This window comes from Centruroides vittatus, unplaced genomic scaffold, assembly GCF_030686945.1.
Source record: "Centruroides vittatus isolate TY-2023 unplaced genomic scaffold, ASM3068694v2 scaffold_324, whole genome shotgun sequence".
Taxonomy (NCBI): domain Eukaryota; kingdom Metazoa; phylum Arthropoda; class Arachnida; order Scorpiones; family Buthidae; genus Centruroides; species Centruroides vittatus.
Window position 1 is genome coordinate 4,213,317 of NW_027122701.1, and position 27,730 is coordinate 4,241,046.

At 29.6% G+C, this 27,730-nt stretch overlaps 1 protein-coding gene across 1 annotated transcript in view; it reads left to right on the forward strand.

Moving 5' to 3' along the window:
• LOC136988159 (histone deacetylase 4-like) overlaps positions 1–27,730 on the forward strand; it is a 218,772-nt gene continuing 191,042 nt past the window's right edge. Inside the window, exon 1 of the mRNA XM_067285980.1 lies at positions 1–203. The gene's annotated coding sequence lies outside the window, so the exon portion shown is untranslated. The remainder of the gene's footprint in view (positions 204–27,730) is intronic.

Below are 27,730 nucleotides of genomic sequence, written 5' to 3' on the forward strand. Positions count from 1 at the left end.
GCAAATAGTGCTAGTGTTGAGCGCGGCGTCTCGAAATACAGTTGTCGCCAGTCGTTGGTTTAGAATATCAGTGAGACGGAGTTAATTTTAAGGAAAAATTAACAAGTAAATTTCGATAAAATTTTATTATGTATTGAAACGGATTACATAAACTGTGTTCACTAATAACAGTGTTAAATCTCCAGAAGAGAGGCTTCCAATTGGTAAGTTATCCCTAATTCTAGGCTTAACTGCCGCTACTTGTTGACTGTTCCGTTCAATTTAATCTTCATTTCGCTTCATTTTTTATGCTTTTTTGATTTTACCGACTTCTACAAAAAAATAAAATGAAATTATTCGAATTTTTACACCAATGCGCTAACATCGAATGCTAGGAATTTATTTGTCTACTTGCTACTATTTTGTTTACATGGGAATACTCCTATCGAACCTAATATGACATAAATCATCTGATCGTACTTTAATGGAAAATTAGTAAATGAACCCATTTTATTGATAGATACAGATTTATTTACAGTTCAGTTCATTTCTTATAGTGTGTGCTGTCTTAGTAATTATAAATTAATAGTTGACAATTGAATTTTTACTTATTTTAAAAATTCACTTTAAAATATTAAAGCGATTTAATTATTTTAAAGTTAAATATACAACTTCATTGGGTATATTTATAAATTATTATTTTTTAGCTGTCAGTTGTAAAATAATAGGCCTCTGGGTCGGCCTCTGTCCTATGATTTACAAAGTGTATTTTAAACTATTTTTATGTTGAAATCAAGTGTAACTCCAAAAAATTAATTAATTTTACAGTAAAATAAGCTTTTATGAAAACGAAAAATGATTGTTATATATTTTCAAGTAAACATCAAAGTTAAGATGCTACTAAGCATAGTATTTAATTAAAGAACTGAAGACAGACTTGGTGAAATAAAATATATCTTACTAAATTAGAGTGAAATTAATTAATTTTGTCAAAAGAAGAATGTATTTTTAACTATAGAATAAAATTGTTTTCAGAGTTAATTGAATTCAGTCATTTGTAACATTAAGAATGCAGAGTTTAGATAAATATTACATACTAACAATGATTTTATCTTATGGATTTCTCTAATATTTTCCTGAAGATTATATAATATAAAATGTATTATTTTAGATATAAAATTTTCTATGCATCAATTAAAAGATATGCTAAGTTTGTTTTAAACTCTTTAATTGAATACTTGAAATTTTATCAGTGAAAAGTCAGAAGTTATGTTGATGGATTTAATTTTAAATTTAGTGCTAATTTTATCTTCTATAAAAATAGAAATAGCAATCTTCATTAGTGCTAACATATATTTTTAGTAATAAAGATATGTAGAGAAATTATTTTCAATAAAACTATTAGTGGTATTAATAGCAACTAAAAGAAATTATATAATATTGATAGAAAATTTATATAATATCCAATTCAATGAAATGTAGTTATTAAAGTTTAATAATAATTTTTTTTTTAGTTTGTAGGTTTTTAATTAATTAAATTAAAAAATGAAAAGTTTTATATGCTATATGAGGCAATATTTATGCTACAGAAACCATTTTAATTACAGTATTTAGTAGAATATCATATTACATTTATTTATTTATATCAATATTTATTGTATAAAAAAGGGATAAAAAGAGAAATTAGTATGGATTACAGTATGATTATATTACAAAAGCAGATTACTTTTTATCAATATTATTATTGATTAATATTTTTTGTTAATTCTTAATGATCATCAGATTTAATTATAGAAATTATATAAGAAATTCTGTTTTCATTGAAAATAAAAGTTGACGTTAATGTTACATATGTGCCTTCTCAAATTTATTTATCTACATGAAGCAGACACTAGATGGTCTAAATTCATTGTTTAATATTTGAAATTGATGTATTATCTTATTATTAATCATGCTTGGTTATGCTATATAGATTATGTGAGTGAGTAATAATGAAATGAAACCACACAATGCTGTGAAAATGGGTAGACTTGCAGCTGCAGACCACAGGCATACCAAATATTACATTATATTGCACAGTCTTCTACCTAACAATAAAGACCCCATTGATAGGAACGCTGCCCTGGGTATTTATGAAATACTTTTCACTTTGGACTATGAGAGTCATGTCAGCAGATACCTAGATTATATTTCATTTGTTTCTTTTATGTTTTGAACAAGATACAGAATAATTTTGAGCTGTGGACAGCATGCATTTAAAAGATATGATTATGATGAATAAATATATCTAAAGAGATTTGATAAAAAAAAAAGACAAAAATTTAAATATCAAAAATCTAAAGTTAAATAATATGTGATGTCAAAAAGAAAGCAAGTTTATTATAAGAATACATTATAAAATTATTAATGAGCAGGCGTTTAATGTAATTTTATTAGTAATGGAAAAAATAAGAATTGTCAGAAAATTATAAATATTTAGCATTTATTAAGAAAAATCTGATAAATTATGTTGGATAACATTTTTTTTGTTTTTTGCAAGAAAATTAACTAATATTGAAAGATAGAAATATATCAGCTGATGTTATCAAATTATTTTAATTGTATGTAACTCTAGATGAAGTAATTAATTGTGTATAACTATAATCATTTATCCAAAATTTAGCCCAATCATTTATGATAGTTGTAGGTGTATTTGGTTATAACTAAGTAATTTTTTTTTGTTCTTTGGATTTGATTTAATAACATAGTTTGTTAATAATGCTACAGAGATATTTTATCAAATATTTGTTCAATAACTTCTTTAATATTTAAAAAGTTATAAATATATTAGAATGGAATTTTGGTTTAAAATAGAACATTACTAAGAAACAATTTTTATATTGACTCTTAATATTCACGTTCTGGAGATGGAATTCGCTTGTGCCAGTAAATATAGGTGGCATATGAGTCGACCAAAATGGCTGCCACAAAGGGTAATTAGCGTGCTTGACAACATACGAGAGTTACTTGTGTGTTGTCTTTAATAACTTTTCTCTCTGTAGTCAAAACGTTTCATTTGCATTTGTATCCGACGTTAATCCTAGTTGATTTCGTAGTTTGAAGTCACGATGATTGCACTTTGTGACATTTTAGAATATGTGGCTGACCGAAAAAGATGTCTTACAGAAGGAGAGGAAATACCAAAACTGATAACTTCATATCTATCCAGCTCTTTCTCAGCAAACAATTCACTTCAGTTTCACCACAGCTAATTTTGCTGAGCTTAAAATTCTTCTATACAAATGTTTTCACTCTATCTAATATAGGCCATCGTCAGGTTTAATATTATAAATGTTCCAAAATGAACGTACCGTTTTCGAATATTTTACATATTTAAAATTCAAAAAATAATTTAACTTTAAAATAAATTGAAAGAAGTGTGTATATTAAATAAATAAATAAACAAATAAAACAGAAAACAAAGCTAAGTAGAAAGAAATGATTTAAGGGTTTTTAAGTGCCATTCTTCTATTTTCATGTTGGAAGCGCATTAGCATCCATAGCATTTAGGTAACGGTTTTACATTTTACTTTTATAAATTTTCACCTTTTCCATCTCCAACACAATGGATGGAGAGTGCACTGTTTAAATGATTTTAGCCTCTTCCCATTTTACAATCGCTCCTTCAGTCTGTGCCATAATTGCTAATAGTGTTGTGTCCTTTGTCAAAATTGTATGTGTGTTCTCGCAGACGTACCGCCAGGTTTCTTCTAGTCACACCCACATAATCTTTTTCGATTCCTAACTGTTGATTTTCAAATGGAATTTTATATACCCCAGCTTTACCTTCCTTTTTTACGCTGTCTTTATTGTTCCGTAGCAAGCTACAGATATTAGGTGCTCTTTTATAGATCATTCTCAATTTTTATAAGAAAAAGAGCATTTGATACAACGTTGACAAACGACACAACAACACAATATTATCAATTATAGCACAGACTGAAGGAACGATTGTAAAATGGGAAGAGACTAAAGTCATTTAAACGGTGCTCTCTCCATCCATTGCGTTGGAGATGGAAAAGGTGGAAATTTATAAAAGTAAAATGAAAAACCGTTGCCTAAATGCTATGGATGCTAATGCGCTTCCAACAGTGTGGAAAATATATAATAGAAAAAAGAATGGCACTTAAAAACTCTTAAATCATTTCTTTCTACTTAGCTTTGTTTTCTATGTTTTATTTGTTTGTTTATTTATTTATTTAATATACACACTTCTTTCAATTTATTGTATTTAAAGTTAAATTATTTTTTTGAATTTTAAATATGTAAAATATTCGAAAACGGTACGTTCCATTTTGAAACATTATAATATTAAACCTGATGATGGCCTATATTAGATAGGGTAAACACTTTCTATTCTAACAAACTACTTTATACCCATAGCAACCGCCATTATGTAGTTTGCGCTAATACCACTAGGTGTCAGATCTATCATTGGCACAAGCGAATTATGTTTCCAGAAACATTAAGGTTAAAAAAAAGCCTCCTTGAATTAAGGTTGGTTAAATTGAATGTGTTTATCCAAAATTTGGGAGTTTATTATTAATAGAAGATTTGGTATATAGTTTTTTTCCCCCCAGAAAAAATGTATGTTACTCGGAAGTTTCTTCAATATGTCTGTTTGTTGCTTTTCTCATTTATAATCTAGGCCAGTGATTCTCAACCACTGTGCTGTGAGATTTTTGAAGTGTGCCGCCACTGCGAATATCCATACATATCCAAACGAACATCCAATCAAATACTGGAGGAATATATATTTCATCCAACAAAACTTTAAATACTCCAGTTAACTAAGATTGGGAAGACCCAGATTGGGTCGAAAACGTTTGATGATCTAAGAACTTAGTTAACTGGAGTATTTAAGGTTTTGTTGGATGAAATATCCATACATAAGCGACATCATACAAGTAGTTTAATTGGTTCTACCTTCCTAGAGCACATTTGGAAATTGTAACCGGTGTTATTGGTGACTGCTATTAGTTACCAGGTGTTTAGAAAATGTTACCTAAATAACCAACTGTGTTTTAAAAATCACTGTTATGATGCCACCAGTTGTCTTATGGTACTTTCTGATGTAACCGTGTGTGCCGCCAAATTTCTAACTTATTAAAAGTGTACTGTGATGAAAAAAGGTTGAGAATCACTGATCTAGGCTATTTCATTATATTATGGTAATAAGTGTTATTAAAAAAATATACTCATGTATATATATACACCCTTGTTCATTTATCATCTTGTAAATATTACCTTAGATAATGATAAATAAAATATTTGAGTCTATCCAGTAATCTAACAAGAGATACTGTGTGATGCATGAACACTTTTTACTGGTTAAATAGCATAAAAATTACATTATGGAAAATAACTAGTTGTCTGTGAACCTTCTGGTGTACGCTTGTAAACCACCAATGGGACAACCGGTGATTTCATGCTTTTGACCGTACTTTGAGAACCACTGTTTTAAAGGCTATATATGCAAATTTATTCATAGTCTTGAATATAGAATTTGAATCTTTTTTATTGAAATAATTCAAATGAAACAGGCTTTGTCTAGAAATTTAAAGAACAATTTATTAAATGCTTTTGAGGTTCCTCATAGAGATAAAAATGCAATACTTTGGCAAGAGACTAAAAATTTATTGTTAAAAGTATATTGTTATCAACTGAAAAATTTTGAAAAAACAGTTTTGTTTTGTTTTAAAGAAAGTAAGACAAAATTAAAATACACAAGTAAGAATAATGAAAAAGATTTAAGATAAACATCAAAATTTAGTGTAAAAGTTTATAAAATGATTGTTTTGAACATTTATTTAGTTCTGATTGTTTTGGAGTTATTTATTTGGAATTTGTTGCTTTGTTAGGGCTAGGAATTTTAATTGATGATGATCTTATATGTAGATAACTGTAGTACTTAGTAAAAAGTGGTAAATAGTTTTTAAAAAAATGAAATTAGTTGGTGTAAATGATATAATTATTTACACAAACTGTTCTAAATTTGTTTTATTGCATTTTTCTATGAAAAGCAGGATATAATCAAATGACTCTTAATATATTCTGCTGTAAAAAAAGTATGATTTTGGTGTAGAATCCTTTTATATATGGAAAACAGCCATTCAGCATCAACATAAACTATTGGTGTGTTAACAGATTTTAATATACTACATTAAAAATTTGCCAGGATGAATTCACATTTAGAAAAAAAATATATATTTCTTTCCAGACTATACATACAAAGAAGTCCCAATCCTTCTGTCCTTTCACATGCTTTGTAGAGGCAATAACAAATATATGGCAAAACAGACCTTTTATTTCAGGTTACATGTCTGCCATCAAATGTAAATAAGTTAAAAAATCCTCTAGCGGTGGCTAACACAATTATAAAATTAATAATTACATAAAAAATTTGCCAGTAATTGTAATTATTAATTTTATAATTGTGTTAGCCACCACTAGAGGATTTTTTAACTTATTTACATTTGATGGCAGACATGTAGCCTCAAATAAAAGGTCTGTTTTGCCATAGATTTGTTAATGCCTATACAAAGCATGTGAAAAGACAGAAGGATTTGGACTCATATATTTCTCTCTGGACTATACATACAAATATCTTCTTCTAAATTTGATATACTACATTTGGGCCAAGACCTAACTTATCAACAAATTCTCCCATTAATATTTATGAATACTGGACTATTTTTCCCAACCAAAGTTTTTGTTATTGTTGCTTAGTTTAAGTCTACTCAACATGAGGGCAATGCCTCTGCTGAGGGGATGCCTCCTGGAAGGACTTTTTTGGACTCCTAAATGGGTCAGTTTCCCAATCTATGAGATATTTCAAATTTAAAGTTGGATTATTTGACTATAAGAAAGTTATTGTAGTAACACTAAATAATATTAGTCACTTCTCAATAACAAAAATAGCCCAGAAAGTTATAGATCACCATTCATAAATTTTGATTGTAAATTTTAAAAAAGATAGCCTAAATGGTGATTAATCACCTGAATTGGCCACCCTGGACAGAATTCATAATCCCTTTTATTAACCAAAATTCATTTTTTCAAGTGAAATAGTTTTCTTTATGCAAAAAGTTATTTTTAGTTAAACCTATTACCAATTCAGACATTTCTGTGCTTATAAATGTTCTATATGCACGCCTTATGCAATTACACAATGTCCCAGTGAATAATTACAAAACTTTTTCCTAGTACTAGTTATAACTATTATGTCATCTCTGGTAGCATTGCTTTTCTTAAAAATCTGTTTGATCATAGACTGAGTAATTATCTATAGGATTTTGTATCTTTTTTACTTAATCCAAAATGTTCCTTCCATCATCATCATTAGTTGTAATACATTTTTAATTATAGATTCTGATAATAAGGCAACTTGAAAGCACTTAAGAATTAGACTGTAGCTTGTTTCATTTAAATTTTTTGAATATAGAAGTTTACAAAAGCATTACAATAAACTCCCATATAATGTGCTCTCCTATAATACAAATTTGTATAATATGATGAAAAAATTGCAACTAGGACTTTAACAAAATTTTAATTTTGTTATCCAGATATATACATTTTCTTCTTCAACTTCTAGGTCTAAATTTGTGTAAAATTGTCTGATAATTCGTGTCTCAATAACATGATTTCCTATAATGCAGAACCTATTCCCATGTTACAACATGGGTATAGGTTCTGCATGGGACTCCACTGTATTATTCTAGTTAATCTAATTGACATTCATTTTAAAATTTTATAAGCAGATTTTTTGTTGTACAGTACTTATCATGATGACGATGCATTTTACTAACTTTTCAGAAATGACAATGACATTTTCTGTTTTAATACTGGACAATTTGTTTTTTATACACTATTTTCTTCTAAACCTTTCAAAATTTTTACCAATATGTTTAGTATATTATAAAAATGTCATATTATCATTTATTAACAATATTGCTAATTTTAAAAAAATGTTTATGATATGTTTTTTGATTATTTGATTTATAAATAATGAAGATGTTTATTATTGCAAAATTTTATAAATGATAAAAAAAAAGCTATTGCCCAATAATTTGTGTTTCTGGCAATGTTAAACTTACTTGACAATATATCAACACTATTAAATTTTATTTTTATTATATTATTATAGTTATATTATGAAAAAATAATAATGTTGAATTTTATGACTTTTTCCTGTTTTCTTGTTTGTTTTGTTATCATGATGAATATTGAATAATAATGAAACTTATTTTTTTGGAACAGAAGATTAATGTGTATTGTATTTCTACACATATAAGAGCATGCTCTTACATGTAAAAATCACTTTTGTGCTTTTGAAACACACGTCCTGCTTTGCTTATAAGAGCATACCTTTCATATAAGAGCATTGCATTGCTGTGTCAATGTAAATTAAATGTACATGTACTGATATAATAACTAGTCATTGACAAAAAAATAAAAAGCCAAAATAAAAAATGCATCTGATAAAAAATTTTTAAAAATAGTGAACTTTTTAGGCACTTTGCAGAATATAGTGCTGATTTTGCTTCTCTATAAGAGCATATTCTTGTGTGTAGAAACAGTATTTTTTTAAGGAAGTAAATTAGGTCTTATTTTTTGTTATTGAAAAATTTATTGAATGATTTTTTTTTATTGTTTCTAGAATAGTCAAATTTAATCGTATGTATATTTACTAATTGTATTATTATAAACATAATTATTAAATTATAAATAATTATAAATATTATAAATATTTGTAATGTTGTATTTTTTTCACATTTATCGATTGAAAAAACAGAGTTTTATAATTTTCTATTTGTTTAAAACAAATAGATTCAGCAAATAGTTGAACTAAGAAACAAATCATTTTAAACTAATAATAGTTTTACAGTGGTGTCTCGTATAACGTACACCTCGAATAACGGACGCTGCGAACAATGGACTTTCTGTTTGGCCGTTACGTGACTCGACCAACAGACTGGCTGCGAACAACGGACTTTCCGTTCAGCAGTTATGACAGTTTTCAGTTCAGACATGTTTCTTATGAGGATTTAAATTTTGTTCTGTAATTCCACCTACAAATAATTCCACCTAAGGTAATAGTTTTATTTGTTCAGAATGTGATAAGTTGTTTTTATTCAATGTAAAATCATAGTAGTATTAAAATTGTAAGATCATTCTCAGCATTTATTTTTGATAGATGTATTCAATAAAGTAAAACAACTAGAAAACCACATTAAAGAAAAATTTTATTCAAACAGATTTATATAAGAAAGGAGATTTTTCTTGAGCTGTTTATATAACTGTCATATGTTAAAATCATATTGATATATTTCACTGTATAAATCAAGAATACAGGCTGATTTAAACAGGACTTTACAACTTTGAAAGCATATAGAATTTTAATCAAAAGACTTACAGAGTTGGTTGAGGTGTTAATTTATAGCACATTAAGTTTGTTTCCTGTATTGCTGAAATATGGAATTCCATCTGTGATTTGCACATTTCAAAATGACTACTTTCACTGATGCAAAGTTTACTTACTGTATGTTTTTGTTTGAGGAAACAAATGCTGTGATAATGGTTTGAAGGAACCTTTGTAACTTGTATCATAAGGCTCCAATTTACTGTTGGCATTTTATTGAGTCTGGTTGGATTTGTTTCTATGAGAAATCCCTTGGTTACCCATGTTTCTGAATCTGTCATGGACAAGTGAAAGCAAGTGTTGTTTGTAGTCCTAGGAAATCAATATAATTGTATCTTATGAAATTGTCATTTCATAACCAACCATTTAGCAATATTTTTGAAAACATTTTGCATACAGAACCATACAAAATTTGCAATGTTGCAAAAAATTACTGAAGAAGATGGTTTGTCAAGAATATTTGATTGTAAATAATATTCAATAAAAGAAAAAGTTGACAAATGAAACCCTGTAAAATGTTTAATCATGTTTTATTCCATCTCTTCAAAATGCCAGTTTTAAAAGTATCTGTACAGTTAACATATATAGAGAAAAATAGAAAGATAAAAAAATATACTTCATGATGATAAAACTAATTCTAGAATTGATAAAATATATACATATAGGACATTGATGTATTGATATCAAAAGATACATTGATATATTTACAGGCCAAATAAAAGTATCAATTTTCAAATTGGAACAGTGATAGTTTCAAAATACAGTATTAACAATCTCATTTACTGTCAATATTAAATATTTGTTCTATATAGATTACATACAGAGATTTAAACTACTATATTATACATAACACTTTATTTGATAAAACAATGTAAACTCAAAAACACAAAAATCAAGAATTTTTAATATTACTCGTAATAAACAATCATATGAAATGTGATTTACAGTCACAAATTATAATCAATTTAAAATCAAATTTATTTATATATATCATATTACACTGGAAATTTGGTTTTAATTAAAAAAAATACTTATTTGTTATTACAATTGCTTTATTTATTTCATAAATCATAAACATATTCAAAAACAATTTTATATTTGTTTTAAATTATATTCTACAGACTTGACAATTAGGTACATTTTTCTACAGAACTGATAATATGTTTCGAATGTCATGCTCAGCTGATACTGGTGCAAAGTGCTATGTCAAACTAGAGTCAAGGCATAACTACTCAAACAAGTGTAACATTAAGCTATGTTATTGATGTATGTGTCAACATTTAGAAACTTCCTAACAATGTGATGACATGTGTTCAATATTGTGGCTTTCTGTAGTGCTAGGTATATGTTTTTATTAAGGTTTAATGTTTCTAGGCTTTGAAATAAATATAAATAAATCACATTAGGAAAAGTCTTGCAACAATAGATTTCCTCCTCCCAGTTAACATTTAAACCCCAAATAAAATACATAATAATAACAAAAACATTGATTGGCAAATAAATTAAAATTCAATTAAAAGGAATATAGTATAAAATACAAAAAAAAAAGGTCATATGGTTTAATAAAAGGTTATATTATCATTTACATGCTTTCTTGAAATGACAATAATCAATGTTTAGTAAGGGTTTGGATTCTGTTATATTCTGTGAAATTTGATAAAAGAAAAAAGATCTTTGAGATGGAGAAAATCTAAAAAAGGGTGTAAAAATATTTGAAAACTTGTGTGAGGGAACACTTAATGTAATCCAATCAGACATACAGTAATGTGACCATTCTGGTATCTGTGATATAACAATTGATTGAAATATTTTATGTGATTAGTAAATGAAGGAAAACCCAATCTTCCCTTAGCAGAGTGTAATATATGTGGTTTAACACCGGTAGAAGAGAGGACCATAGGCATAATAAATACCATATCCATCCTCCACAGCTGCCTTATTCTCGGGCGAGTGGAGTGTAATTGTTTATTTTTTCACGCGTGAACAGTTTATGTTATGAGTGTTCAGAACAGAGATGTCAGCTGAAACAATGGACTTGCAGGCATTTGTTTAAAGCAGTGTTTCTCAACAGGGGTGATTTTCCATGTTGGGGGCGATTAATAACAATTTATATTTTGGGGGACAAAAAACAATTTTCTGTGAGATATTGTGAAACATTATATTAAGAATAATTAGATATTTTATTTGTTATATTGTACAATAATTAAACAAATAACATTATATTAGTCACTAGTCTATTCAATGTAATACAAATTTCGCATTAGCCTTGGCTCTCGGCATTGGAATTTTGAAGCTTGCAGGGGGGATTCACAGCGAATAATGCTGTCATCACATTTTTTTCGAAGTGAAGGGGGCGCTACTATGTAACAGTTTTATTAAAAGGGGCGATGATTCGTTAGAGGTAGAGAAACACTGGTTTAAAGCAAGACACATGAAAGCCACTTGATGCCAAATATAGGCTGTATGATGTATAGTCTACAGGTTTATTTATGTTGTATATAGATGGACATTTTTGTCATTTAGCTATATACAGATCTCCAGTTTTTTTCCTTCTTCAATGCATCATGACAAGTTTATTTGCATAAGATATTATGCAAAGAATTAAGCATTTCCAAACATACTGTAATATCCTTTCAGGTTGATGTTTATGGATTTTACTAAACTTGAGGAAACACTATTTTTATTAATTAAGATATTTTTATAATAATAATATAATCTCTGCAATAGATGATTAACTTTTCTTTCTTGTTGTTTCACATTTTGTATTTTAGGAACAGTTTACATGATCTGATACAAACTTCCACAGTTATTTTAATCTTTTAGTTAATGAATATTATTAAATACATACATATTGAGATGATGAATCAACATACAGTGACTCAAAAAATGTTCATGTACTTTTACAATAATTAGTTTATTGACTTAATTAAAATTTTTATTAGATTAATCATAAAAAGTTATAAAAAATTTAGTTACTACACTTTCCAGCTTCTCAAAACCCCCTGAATATTTTTAAAATATTAACAAATGCTGAGATGATGGCAGAAAAGCTATTGTTTAGCATGTGAACAATAATTTTGTTCCTTATTTTAACAGACAAAACAAATGGTGTGTGTAGCCACCTTTAGCCTTCAGTACTTCACTAATTCTTTGAGGCATGCTGTCAACTAATTTTAGACAGCTGTCTACTTATTTTTTTCCAAACTACCTTAGCCCTTTTCCATTGTTCATGAATACTGCTAGCAGGGTTAGGAAAATCATTTAAGATGTGTTTGAATTGGTTCCACAGAGTTTCAATATGGTTTAAATCTGGGGGCTGAGGGGGGTCAATCCAAAAGTTGAATATGCAACTGCTGAAGCAAGGTTTTAGTGCATTTAGCCATAGGTTTAGGATCATTATCCTGTTTAAAAAAATTTTTTTTTTGGTTTTAATTTTTACAATTATAATGAACTCTCCAAGTAATCCTTTAAAATATTACAATATAACTGAGAATCCATTCTGTCATCAATTTGAACAAGATTTCCAGTTCATAGGCTGTTAAACAACCTCATATCATGAGATAAATTAGCACTGAGAACACTGTCTTTTCAATGTTATCCTGTTTAATTATGAAAAATAATGTTTTCATAAGTACTTTCAACTTTTTCAAAAACGTCTTCATCAGGAGCATGTCAAAAGAAGTTTTGAAAAAGGTCGAAAGTACCTGCGAAAATATTTCTTTTTGTCATTAAACATGGATAACATTGAAAAGATAGTGTTTTTGGTGCTAATTTCTCAGGAACATTTCAGCATGGTGAAAAAGAGTTCTTCATTTTACATCATGGAAACTACAAGAAGATATTTCTCTGCACTTTTAAAAACCCATATCATTAATTAACTCCATGTTTTATAGTTGGTATCACCTCGTGAAACTGTAACTGTGATTTTATTATTTTTTATTTTTCCAATACCATTTATGACCATCACTTCTTAAATGGTTAAACTTTTGCTTCATCTGAGAAAATACATGTCTCCAATCATCTATAGTCCAGTTTTTATATTTCTCTGCAAATTTACGTCAATGTTCTCTAACTTTTAGTTAGTAAGGACATTTTTGCTTTAACTGTTGCTCTTAATCTGTTACATTTTAACATACTCCTAACTGAGCACTAATATTTAATCTGTGATATTCTTCAGTCATATTTTTTCTAAACGTCAACTGCCGTTTCGGATTTTTCACTTGTTACTCTTCTCACAATATTTTGCTCTTGGACTATATTTAAGACTCTTGGTCATTCAGGTAATAGTTTTTTGGTATTGGCACCTTCTCTTGATGTATTTTACACACACTTCCTACACTGACACAATGTGTGAGGCAATTTTTCTGACTGATAATCCTTGTTTAATAAGAACAATATCATCATGCTTCTGTTGCATAGAAATTGGTTGCATGGTTAGTTCTAGTTGGAAACAATTATGCTTTAAATTGAAAACTATTTTGATAAAATAAACATTTTAAACAGTTTTTTAACCTTTAGATAATGATATTGTTGAACAGCAAAGAAAATGTTCAAATATCTGATTGTCAAAATCCTAATATTTTGTCTAACCACAAGTGATTATTTAATGCTTCACCCATGAAAATAATGCTTAGACTATGCAAATTCTAATGTATGTTAAAGTTTGCATATTTAAATGTATATTCAGATTTTATAGTTTAAAAAGTATAAAACCAAAATTGTAAACATGTTTTTTAGTCACTGTATATTCAAAAATATTTAGAAAAAAATTTTTTTGGTTTCTTAATTTAGCTGTTTTAGTTTTGTAGAAGTAAAGTAATTTGGCATTAATGAGTTACAAAAGTTAAATGTAGAAAGAAGATAAATTGCTTCATTGTTCATGTCTGCATATAATTAGTGTCTGATATAACTTAAATTGATTTAATCAATTATTAGAAAAATGTAATTTTTTTCCTTCTAATTTAATATAAGTTTAGTAGGGTAATGGCACAAGTAGTTGACTGTTTAACACTGCTTTGGACTGTGATGTTTTTTTTATTGCGATGTGTAGTAACACAAAAAGCAGAATTTATATATGAAAATAAAGTTTGTTTTACACTTGTCATGGAAAAAAAGCATTTTTTTTTTTATTAGACTTTTATTTACCTTATGAAAAAATAATAATTACAGGTTGTTCACCCAGTAGTTGACCAGTGTGTTGCACGATTGTTTATGGCAGTCAGTGGGTTTTCCTTCATTGAGAGTTTCACTGTGAAAGGATAAACAAGCTTAATAATAGGCATTTTGTAGAAAACATTCACCTGAAACATGGGGCCCTAATTATCTTCTAGAACCTGACAATGACTAACTATGTGGTCGACTACTAGAAGGGATGTTGTTACTGTTAACCTGTTAATCTTACATGTAATTGAGAATGGGGCCATCTTATACTTCCTGTGAAGATGGCTTCCGTAAACCTGCTCCAATGGACTAATTACACATGGATTTTGACTTACATGATTGACAATAGGCACCCCACCCTCACTTTACATCTTTTACTAAATAACTTTGTTTCTAAAATCTTAATAATGCCAACATTGGTTATAATCAATGCATTTTTAAAAGTTGATTGATGTTCTTTATTGACCAGATAGTTGGATGATCTAAACAACAAAATGATATAAATCATTATTGATGTAAATAATATTTCTGGCAGAAATTGTAATATATATATATATATATATATATATATATATATATATATATATATCAAATTCAGTTATAAAATAAGTATTTGGAGAAATGCTTTAGGAATTTATATTCTCTCTTAACTTCTTTAACAAGAAAAATCTTTTCATTTTTTTACTTGTTCTGCCCTGATGATATGATTTAAAGCTTGCCTTAGGAGTCAAGTTCATTACGAGTTTAGCTAGGACAAAAATGGAGGTTAACTAGTAGTGAGGAACAGGGCCCAACATATCAGACACATACTGCTGACAAAAAATTCCTGTGGTTGCTGCTTGGATTGATCATATATCCCAGATTGGCAGACTGATGCCAGTACAGACTAGGCCATTCAGTCATAAAGATGATAAAAAAAAAGTTATTATATGTAGCCTTGGGTACAAGAAGCAAATCAAACAATAGTACTTTGTCTCAAAATCAAAATTATAGCTACTGTGAATTTTGGTGTTTGGAGGTACTGTTGATCCTCCTGATTTTGATTCAGTAGTCTCAAAAGTTCTCAAAGCTCTGTATGTTGTACTTTTTTGGTGATTTTTCTGTTAAAATAGGTTTTAGGATTTATAATTCATGGAAATTGATGAGAGTTGAATATAAAATTTTAAGTTATACTATTTTTCAGCCTTTAAAAAATTTTTAGTATAGAATTAACAAATATATTAGTTAAAATTATTCAGAATTTGTTTATTCCTTCACATGTTTAATAAAATTGGACTTATTGGAAATTGTTTTCATGTCTGATTTGAGTTTGTATTATAAGTCAAACTGCAGGCTAACCTTGAGACATTTTGATATAGGGGAATCCATATTTTGAGCACAGAGAAGAATAGGAATGTTGGTGGGTTTAAATAGATAGATAATGAATATGTGATCAAATAACCATATCCCTATGAATGTTTCTCATTTCAGAAAACATTATTGTTCTTATAATCAAAAATGATAAAATTATGAATATATGTAAAGTGAAATAAAATTAAATTGCACTGAGATATATAAAATGGTGCCCACTAGTGGCCAAGTGGATAAAACCATTGAACACTGGTCATGGGTTCGTGCTTCACCCATGGGCTGGCCATGTGGGGTTTCTTGGGTTTTCTTCATATTTGTAACATCTAAATAGGGGCCAGTTTCCTCACAAAAGACCTGGAAGGTATTTTCCATTGTCAGATCCCATGTGTTTCATTGCCTTAAACAAATAAAACCAAACCAGATATGTAAAATAAACTGTCCAACAAATGAAAATGGTGATTACATAAATATTACTTATACATTTTTTATTGTGTATTTTTTAAAATTCACTTGTACACATGCATGATTTCTAGTGAATTTTTACAGTGATCAGAAATATCTAAATTATTACTATATATGTATTATGAATATTTGTGTCTAGCAGAAATTTAGAATTCAATTGCTTTTGCATTAACATTGTGTAATTTTGATGATAAATGAAAACATTTCTCTTTACTTTTAATAAATTAGTACATTCTCAATCAATTTTGGTACATGGAAAACTTTTTAATCTACTTACAAACTTAATCAAAAAGAAATTCATTCATTTAAAGATAATTAATTTCTACATTATTTAATCTCATTCACTTTTTCAGAAGATAGGAAGAAATTGAATTATTAACTAATGATTCCAAAAAAAAAAAAAAAAAAAAAAAAAAATTGAATTATTCATAATGGCTAAGTTTTTTGTTAACATGTAATTTCAGATTAATGCAGGTTTTTCAAAAAATTTTAACATAGTTATTGTTACTGTTTTAAATATTTAAATGTCTGAAAATGTTTTATGCACGAAAATTAAATAAAAATTATTTTTGAGAGAGAAATTTTGAAAGATTCATCTTTAAAATATTTTCATCACATACTGTGTTTTGTTTTATAAATTAACTTTTTGAAATTATAAGGGAACGATTTCATATGTTTACAAGTCTCAAATATTATGTTAGAAGAAATACTGTTTTTTAATTATATATAAATCCATAATTTTATCGAAAGAACTGTTTTATTCGTTAGTAAAAGTTATTAAAAAATTCTTTTACTAGTTTCTTCGTTTATAAAAATAACTGCTATTTTCGTTTTCAGAAAGAAACATAATAGCTTGTATAGTGAATTAATTTCCGTTTTGCTGTCGCGTGTTGGTGAGAGGATTATTGAAAGATACAGAAAAGGTCAGAGAGCAGCTAGCTGACTTTAAAACTAGAAAGTAATGACTGAAATTGCCAGATAAACATTTTTTTAATGAAATATTTTTAGTGCTGCTGTATGGAATATTGTAATTATATTTAAAAGTTAAATGTGAATATTTATGTAAAAATGAATAATTTAAATGTTGAATAAAAATATGAAAATCGAAAATCATATTTAATTTATGATAAAAAGTAATGCGTTTATCTTTAAACTCTTGTTATGATTAAGTATTTCTATAGAATTAAATTACCTTAGCGGAAACCGCCCACGCTTTTCATATCACGGATAAGCTCAATGTTATAAACAAGTTATTTGATAGGTTTCGTTACAGTTTAGTTTGTTTTAAGATGATCATCTTGTAATTTATAATTTAAGTTTACAAATGTTTTTACGTGTTGTTAATTTACAACTGATGTTGAATAGTAGCATAATTCAGAGCTGATTTCAACTAACTACTAAACTTTTTTAAAAATTTCAAAATATGAAATTATTTGTAGGTGCGTGTATATATATAAAAAATCTGTAGGTGTAAAAAAAAATCGAACATGAAAGAAACGAAATGCAGGCTAAATTTAATGAAAAGTGTGCTATTACCGAAAATAATCGATTTATATCATCAGTAGTATTTATTAAGTACAGTATATGGATGTAGATTGGAAAAATAATTATGATAATAAATATAGAATAATCGAATATACTACCAGCTTTAAATTGAACTGAAAATTGAAAATTTATCTGTAAAATGCTCACATCAACTTACTAATAAGATTATTACTGCAATAGATCGATTAAAGTTTATATATATAACGTATAACGCTTGATACATCTTTTATACGAAGTATATCATAAATAATATTTTTCAGATATCAGTAACTTCTCAGAAAATATAAATCACGGCGGTACTAAGGTAGGTTTATCGGACTTCTCTAAAATAGCTTTTTTTTTTTTTTTTTTTTTTTTTTTTTTTAAACTCCCCAAATGTCCTGTGAAAGCTTCATTAATTAAGGTACTTTCGCTTTCTGTTTTCTAATGGGAGAGAATAAAAGCGGTTTTAAACTCTAAGAAAAAGTAAGAATTACATTTTATATCAGAGGTCATGTAAAATTATAAGCTTCGAAGAACTTCTAATTTCCCAATAGTTTCATAAGAAAATTCTCGAGAATTTTTCCTATTATAATCAATATCTAGAGAGTTTTAAAACTGTCGTATTAATAATTTATTGGTTTTTATTTTTTGAATGACTGTCTTAAAGAATTTCCCAGAGGTCATTTTAATCCAATCCTAGAATTCTTCATAAGGCACTCACAATAAATACAACTATATGACGTGACTTTGTTCTGCATCATTTGCACTCGGCTGAAAGGCCACGTGTAAAGATTACTTCATATACAGTATAGTGTCTGTGAAAAATCACGGTGTATCGTATTCGGATCTGATCTGAATTTTTGAGTTTAGTTGAAGACATTGCTTTCGATTTCTGCCCTCTCTGTTTGATCAATCCTGTTGTTTGACTCACAATTGTGTACTATGAAAGAAACTTAAGATTTTAGAATGTATTTAATTCTAATAAAACTAAAATTGAAGAGATTGAAATGTTGAAAAATAAATAAATATAGGCCAGCTGGGTAGCCGAGGCGAGTAAGATGCCATCCTATCGCTCTGCGGGACCAGGAATTTTTCAATCGGTGATCCTTCCAGGATATATTTGGTCCCCTCACCACCCGGGCCTCCTACGTGTGCGCCTACCACTACTCTTCCGAAAAATGAGAAAAAATAAATACAGTAATAGTGAAAGAACTCTTAAAAAATTATTATTATTATTAATAATGGATAAAAAAAATACAAAAATATATAGAAACTAGCAGGTAGGCCCGGCGTTGCTCGGGCAAAAGTAACGATAGTGAAGATTAAGATTATTACGTTATAGTCACAAAAGAAAAAGAGTAATTTCATCAACAAACTAAATATTTCTGAAGAAAGGTCGAATTTGAAAATCGAATGTTCTAATATTGTTCGATTTTCACGACGTGTTCTGATTATATCGTTCGATTTTCATCGAATGTTCTAAAGAAGAAAGGTCGAGAAAAACCGAACTAATGTGTTTAAATTTGAAAATCGAATATGTTCTAACATATTACTCTTTTTCTTTCTTTCTTTCTTTTTTTCTCCAGCGCCTGTAAATTTTGCATGTCACTTTCTCTTGTTCTCCATTGTTACTTAACACTATCATTGTTACTTAACACTTTGATGTAACACAATTGCTTAAATTTGGTACCCTGTGTACCAAATTTCAACTTTCAACTCCTAACCGTTTTAGCGAAAATTAAGATTATTACGTTATAGTCAACCTTACCCGTTTTCACAGAATGCAAGAATTGGGTCCCCCGTTTCCAGACTAACAGAATTTTTAGATAGGTCTAAAAATATGTTCGATTTCCCGCAAAAACGGAAAAAACTGCATCTGCGTCTTGCACGTCGCTTTCTCTTAACACTTCCATTGTTGATGGAAATGTTAAGACTTAATCCTGTCCCTCTCCCCCGTGGGGAGGAATTTCGAAAAATCCCTTCTTAGTGTGCGTTCTCGTAACGTACCCTAACTGTTTACCAAATTTCAAGTTTCAACTCCTAACCGTTTGGGCTCTGCGCTGATTATTATTATTATTATTATTATTATTATTATCAACATCGTCTCGATTATATATATACTAGCAGGTAGGCCCGGCGTTGCTCGGGCAAAAGTAACGATAGCGAAGATTGAGATTATTACGTTATAGTCAACCTTACCCGTTTTCACAGAATGCAAGAATTGGGTCCTCCCTGTTTCCAGACTAATTAGAGAATTTTTAGATGGGTCTAAAATTATGTTCGATTTTCCGTAAAAACGAAAAAACTGCATTTGCGTCTTGAACGTCGTTTTCTCTTAACAATTCCATTATTGACATTTCCATTGTTACTTAACATTTCCATTGTTGTTGGAAGTGTTAAGACTTAATCCTGTCCCTCTCCCCCGTGGGGAGGTATTTCGAAAAATCCCTTCTTAGTGTGCGTTCTCGTGACGTACCCTAACTGTGTACGAAATTTCAACTTTCAACTCCTAACCGTTTGGGCTCTGCACTGATTATTATTATTATTATCAACTCGTCTCGATTATATATATAGATAGATTCCGTGTGTGTGTGTGTGTGTGTGTGTCAAAACGAAATTCACGTCGTGGTTTTCATGATATTTGACCAATACTCGTCGTTGTGATTAAGAAAAGCCATAACGTGTTCTTAACGTTAGCTGATGCAACCACGATAGAGGATCATACGACCCACAGTGGTTTGTAAGTTTAAAATATGGATTCTAGCCTCGAAACATTTTTTATTTACAATTTTTAATGCTGAACAACATTAGTTCTATAAGTTTTCTTAGAAATTTAATTTTCATACTTAAAAAAATTTCAAAGAAATAATAAAAATGTATGGAGAAAAATACACATTTGTTTTGCTAAAAAGTGCTAAACGTCTAACTACATATACTTGTAGATGCTTGATATACTATATACGATGAAATAAAGATCAGCTGCTAAAGTTAAAAACCACTGTGCGACGGATTTATTATGGTTAAAAGCCACCACAAACCACAAGTTCTGGATGTTAACTGATAACGAGGTGATGATAAGAAAATAAAACTTTCTTTTTCATTATGATTTATTTATCTCTTCAATCATCTTATATAAGTAGGTAACAAAATTATTCATCACATACAGAAATGTAACTTGTTACTTTTCAACATTTAACCATTCATGAAAATCTGTTGCGGTACTCGAGATGTCAACGTTTTCTAACAACTAATTTACAAAAAATAATTACTTTGTCAGGAACTTTTATTAATAAATCAGTCTTTTTTTTTTATGAGAATCAAGAATGTTGCAGAGTTGTTTTTGAACGGGTTATCGACGAAAACCGAGGTATCACTGTAGAATGTACACCCATGTAGGCCTACTGTACCTAGCATCAATCTGCATTATTTCTTTAGCTTCTGTTGTTCTATCCTAAAACCCTTCAGTTTTAGGGAAACGGCAGCACTGGTCAAGAATGAACACAATACAAACTCCGCAAGTGTTTGCAATGCGCCCGTTGACAAGTTACAACCTATCTTTGGTATCGTGGTTGCATCAGCTAACGTCAGAACGAGTTATGAGTTTTCTTAATCATCACAACGCGTCGTGGTCAAATATCATGAAAGCCACGACACGAATTTAGCTTTGTGGTCGTTTTGAGTTAGCCACTTTGATTTCGGTCTTTGAACCTAACACACACACATATATATAAGGAAGTATTTACAAAAATGGGGAATTCTCTGAAAGTTTGAGAACCACTGTCTTAGAATAAACTAATGCTACTGTTTGGGAACTAAAGTAGACAAGTTAGTTGGAATTAGAATTTCTCATTTCCCGGTCTTTTGCTTGACCCGGGATTCCGGGATAAAAGTGAACTGTTTCCTGGGATCCCGGGAAATCCCAGGACAAAATTAATTATTTTTAAGATATACAAAATATCATGAAATCAAATGATATAATTATTTTTCATTTTTTAAAAGTAATTTAATACATTCTGTAACCTCCAAAATCATATTAGCAATGCTGTGTAAGATATATATTAAAAATTACCTTTGAATTACGTAGAAATTTTCACAAATAGAAAAAATTTATTAAAGTTTGCTGGAAACTGCATACAACAACAAAAATGCCTTTGAATTGAGTTGAAAAAAAAAAAAAAAAAAAAAGAACAGATCAAACTTCTAACTTAGAAGGTAATTTTTGTTTTTTTAAATAAAATATAATACAAAATATTGTAAATTTTTATAAAAATTTTAAAAAGCAAAGATGGTCAATACTCCAATCACTCAATCTGGTTCTTATTTTAGTAATGAAAAGTCTCGCTACCGAGAATGCCTTTTCCGATTCAATTGATGTGATTGGAATCGTGTTTAATGCATTTAAGAGAAGACAGATGGGGTTTTTTCACCTGTAGCCTGGAAGATTTCTAGTTCGTTTTCGAGATTGTAGTACTTCTTTTGCTCTCTAGTATTCTTGATTTGTCTACCTCGACTGCTTTAACAGAAACATCATAGCTCAATAATTCGGCAGTTCGTGTGTCTTTAATGATCAGGTTTATGAAGAAAAACTTCATACTTGCAGACTTCGTACTCGTTTGTATCCTGGCCCAATTTGCACAATCTGGCATTACGCAGTTATTGAAGCTACTGGGCATGGTTAAAAATTAAAACAGCATAAGCACAATTATTCCAGATATTACTGGTAAAGAATTTTGAGTGTCTTGCCACAAATAAGCTACGTATTGATTATTGATCATTTGTGACGTGCCATAACGAGGAAAAATTTAAAAAACTAATAAGTAGGTTTAAAATTAATAAATACAAATTTATTCTGACAGTTTGAGTTAATTATACTTTCTATTTGCAAAATTTCCTCAACCTTAATGTAAAATAAGAAAAAAGTGAATTTTTAAGAAATTTGCGGGATTTCTTGGGATGAGAAAAATTTTCAGAGATATTTCCGGGGTTAAAAAAACAACCGGGATCCCGTTTGAGAAACCCTAGTTGGAATAAACCTTCATTTTGCCGAAGAGAAATGTTTGAAACCAGCGGAGATAAGTGGTGTTCGATGATATCGCACTCTTGATATTGTAGCAAATTTAAAGGAAAGAAAAAACATTGCACTCAAAAATAGTTTTACTCCAAAGTAGATTGCTACACACACTTTTTTAAGTTTTCGGTTAAGCCAATACAATTTTGTTAAACACTGTCCGTCATTCCAACGATAACGATTGTCAGTTTTATTTTTATACTGTTATTTTACACCATTACTTATAATTAAAAGTATAATGATACGATATTATTTTTATTCATTTATTATAAATAAAATGATCCTCGAAAACCGCCATTTGCATGCTGCTTACAGTGCGATGTGAATTAGTTGTTTACATGAATGCCATATTTTCATTGGTCAGATACGTGGGACGCCTGTTGTAGACGGAAAACTGCTTTTTGTCAAAAAAAAAGTCTGTGACAAATTTTCTTCCTATATATATATATATATATATATAGTTATTTGTATAGTTAATTAGCTATTCATCTATTCAGATAAAATTTTAGGTGAATAGACTGAAATGTTGAAAAATAAATCAAAGAATTATTTTTTAAAAGTATTTTCACTATTAAGAATAATAGAATTTAATGAATCGAAAAAGTTCAGTAAAATCTGTCCAAAGAAAAACCTGAATAAAACGGAAACCTTTCTAAACGTAAAAAAACTTCAGAACCGAGAAATTTTTTGTTAAAGTTTTGCCATAATCTGGAAACCTGTCCAACGAAGAAACGGAAAAGCTTTTTGGGCACGAAGAATATTATTTAACCTGGATAAAATTAAAATGGAAAATTAAAATTTCACTTGTAGACAAATTAGTAAAATCGCTTTCAGGCAGGGCCATAACCGGCCCGGAGTAGAGCGGCTCCTTTTACCCATAGTGGGTCTCCGTTTGCCTTTTTTCAACAAATGAAATACGCAGAATGCATGTTTATTAATAAAATGCACTCTTAAAAATTTTATTTTTCGTTACTAAAAATAAAATTAATTTATAGACCTAGTAACCACTATGACCCCTAAGTTTTCTCCGGGTCGGGAGAAATTCCCCACTTCTCGATCATGCTTCCATAACGAGCATTGCAGAGAATGGCAGATTGTGTTTTTTTAAAAATTTGGTGGACGAATTTACACAAATAATAATAATAATATGTAGAAAGACTAAAAAATGTCTTCACTTTCGCCATGTCTAATCACCGGGAACAACAATGATTGGACATGGCAAAAGTGAAGACATTTTTAGTCTTTCTACGTATTTTTTATTAATGACAGATTGTATTCAGAGAACAATTTTGAACATTGTCAGAGAAACGAAAGTCACGTGATAAGAGGGGACAGACCAGAGTCTTTGTTAATATTAAACATAAGTTTTTATTGGAATTAACCAGGGCAGAATCGAATACTTTCAAGGATGGAATGATTTTCCTATAACTGGTTCTTCGAAAATCATTCCATTCGTTGCAAAATTGTTCTCGAGATCAAGCAGCAACCAATGTAATCCACGAAAACAATGAGAATAAGGTAACACATTCAGCCAATTTGCTTTGTACGGAACAGTTAGTAAGTAACTAGTGCAGTGGGTGATCGGTTAACGAACACTTTCGCGAAAGATTTTTAGGTTCGGACAACGAACACCTCACATAACAAATACAAGGAGAAGCGACGTAAAATAATGAATACCGATTGGTCTTCTATCGTCGTCAGGCCACAATTCGAAACTTTTCGGAGCGCGGGAGACGTCGATGTCGACTCTCAACCCGGTATATACTGATGGGATAGTATTCCTCCGAACTTTGAAACTCTCCCTTGTAATTCCAGACTTTTGTTTTTTTTGACAGAAACAATTCTTTTATAGTATTCGCAAGACCGTCGGGCGGGCACTCGTTTAGTTTTGCGTCGGTTTTTATTTTCGAAAGGTGAGAGTGGACAGATGTCTGATGTTTCTGGGCAGTATGGCTTGAACAGGTCTACAGTAAGCAGCAGTTGAATCTTATCTAAGAAAGATACAGAAAGGTATAGATAATCAAGAAGACTCAAAAAGCTAAAGGAGTAACAAAAATCACATCTGAGAAATAAAGAACATTGAAGAGCTCATAATGGAACCTGCAACGGATATGACGACAGAAGAACACCAATAAACTCGGCGAGATATGTTTTCTTCTGAAAAAGAGGATTAATGGCGATATCTGCTTTTAAACATCTTTTGAAGAAGTAGGAGGATGTCAGAACAACGGTCTTAGAATGGTATCCAAACCAAGTTGAGGTTAATAGGCTTGGGGATCTCTACAGTTACAATGTTATTTATTACTTCTGGAAAATCCTGAAGAGAGAAAAGCAATCGACATTAGACATATTCTTTAACCCCCACAAACGGAAAAAAAACATGACTAATAAAAATGCAAGACTATATATATGTATTTTTATTATTACATATAAATAAATGTAGTAAGAAAGTATATATATATATTTATTTTTTAGAGTCTCCAGAAAGAATTAATCAAATTCCCATAAAAACCTATGGTAAATCGATAATCGGTTAACGAACAATTAGGAAAGCGAACAAAGTCTTTAACGAATTATGTTCGTTAACCGATCACCCTCTATACTATGTACCGTATTCGAAAACAAGTTTATTAGCATGTTGATAATTAGAGATCGGAGTTAACTGTTAATTAGAATATTAAAATTCCTCGAGAAACCAAATCACAGAATAACTTGATTTCGGCATTACTGCAATGTGATTAGAATTTCCGACGGTAGAGCCAGATACAAGTTTTTGGAACTCGAACTGTTCTGTTTAGTGTGAGTTCATATTCGAATGTCTAGTACTGTAAAAGTTCTTGAGAACAACGAAAGCTTTTTGCAATAGAACGATTTCCAATTCTTGCATTCGAATATTCCCATCTTTAGTTGGAATCACTTTGGATTTATTTGGATTAAGCCTAGTAATAAAATTTCTTTAACTAAGTGATTTTACTATAAAAATTGAACGCAACTGTGTGATATTTATCTAGGGTAGTTTAAAGACAAGAAAAAGAAATCTTGGTAAAACGAAAAATAATTCGATACTGTACAATTCCTTTATTCAGGTTTTAATGTTAATGTTTTAAGAGATTGACAAGACTGCAGTTTATCGTTTTTAGGTTTTTTTATTAACAGTATATTACGTAACTACTCGCCTCAATCACGTGATCCACACGCGCAATGTTGCCACGAGGCTTAAACATCAAATTTTATAATTATTATTGTTTTTCTCTTAACAAACAAACCCTCCTAATTGTAAAAGTTTTGAATACAGTAGAGCGTCGATAAGTGGAACCAATTGGGGACTGGGGTCCTTCCAGTTAATGATTTGTTCCAGTTTCCGACTTTGTACGAAAAAATACATTAACCTGTCCGATGTTCAAATTTTTCTCCGTTGCGTATCGCTTCCTGTTGAATTTTTCTCCGTTGCGTGTCGCTTCGCGTTAAATTTTCGTCGATTTTAAGCCTAACGAAAATTTTTATAATAATCATCGAGGCTATCGTATCGTTAAAAATTATTTCTGCATTTTGTACAAACAAAATAAATATATTAAAGAATATAAAAAAACATGAAAATTATACTTTAGAAGTAAATTTAGTATCAAAAACATTCGATTCAGCACGACACAGTCCAACTGAAAATCGTTCCACTTTCCAGCCATTCCACTTACCGACGTTCCACTTATCGACGCTCTACTGTAGTTTTTTTTAATTGTACAAACAAATGGTTTGGCATTAAACCATTTAACAAGATATAAACTTTAAGATTCATTTAACAAGATTCGAACAAAAGCTTATTTCCAAATTTATGGAACTTGGTACGGTCTAATGGCTTATTGAATATATATCTGCCACTTGTTCTGTCGACGGACAGTAATTTCTATCTGTCCTGACACATTTTCAAAATAAAGTGGTACCTGATATCAATGTTTCCTTCTTTTATTTATTGTCTGGTTTTCACTAGAATGATGGCTGATTGGTTATCTACATTAATTCTTGCATGAATTTTTTGTCCTATCAGTTCTTCGTGTACACCTTTCAAGTAGTATTCTTTAAGCATTCTGCAGCTGCGATAAATTCAGCTTCACAACTTCACAATGCAACTATTGGTTGTTTTCTAGATGTCCACGAAATCGATTCGACATTGTAAAATATTACATATCCAGTTGTACTTTTTTTTTTTTTTGTTTCTGAATCACCTGCATAATCGGAGTCTGAATAAGCAATCAATTCGTCACTAATTCCTGATCTCGAAAACTCTATTCTGTAATTTGATGTTGATCTTAAAAATCTCATAGTCCGTTTCACTTCATAGACACTTGGATAATCCTATCAATAGGATAGGATTGTCCAAGTCGGTATATCAGGTCTTGTTTTATTTTCCACATAGAGCAGACTTCCATCTGCCTCTCTGTAAGGGAAATTTGTTACGGTCTTACCTATCTCCTTTCTCAACGTCCAAGCTTGCAATTGATGTCTTCACTGGTTTCGCATTATTCATCTCATACTTAACCAAGAGAGATTCGATGCATTTCTTTCGACTTAAGACTTATAAATCTTCATTCTTTGTTGTTTTAATTTCAAGAAATGAGAATGGATTTCTCTTTACGACCATATCAAATTCTTTATTTAATTGACTTAGCAGTTCATCAACTTCCAGGTTATTTTCTCCTATGATTATTATTCCGTCATCTGCATACATT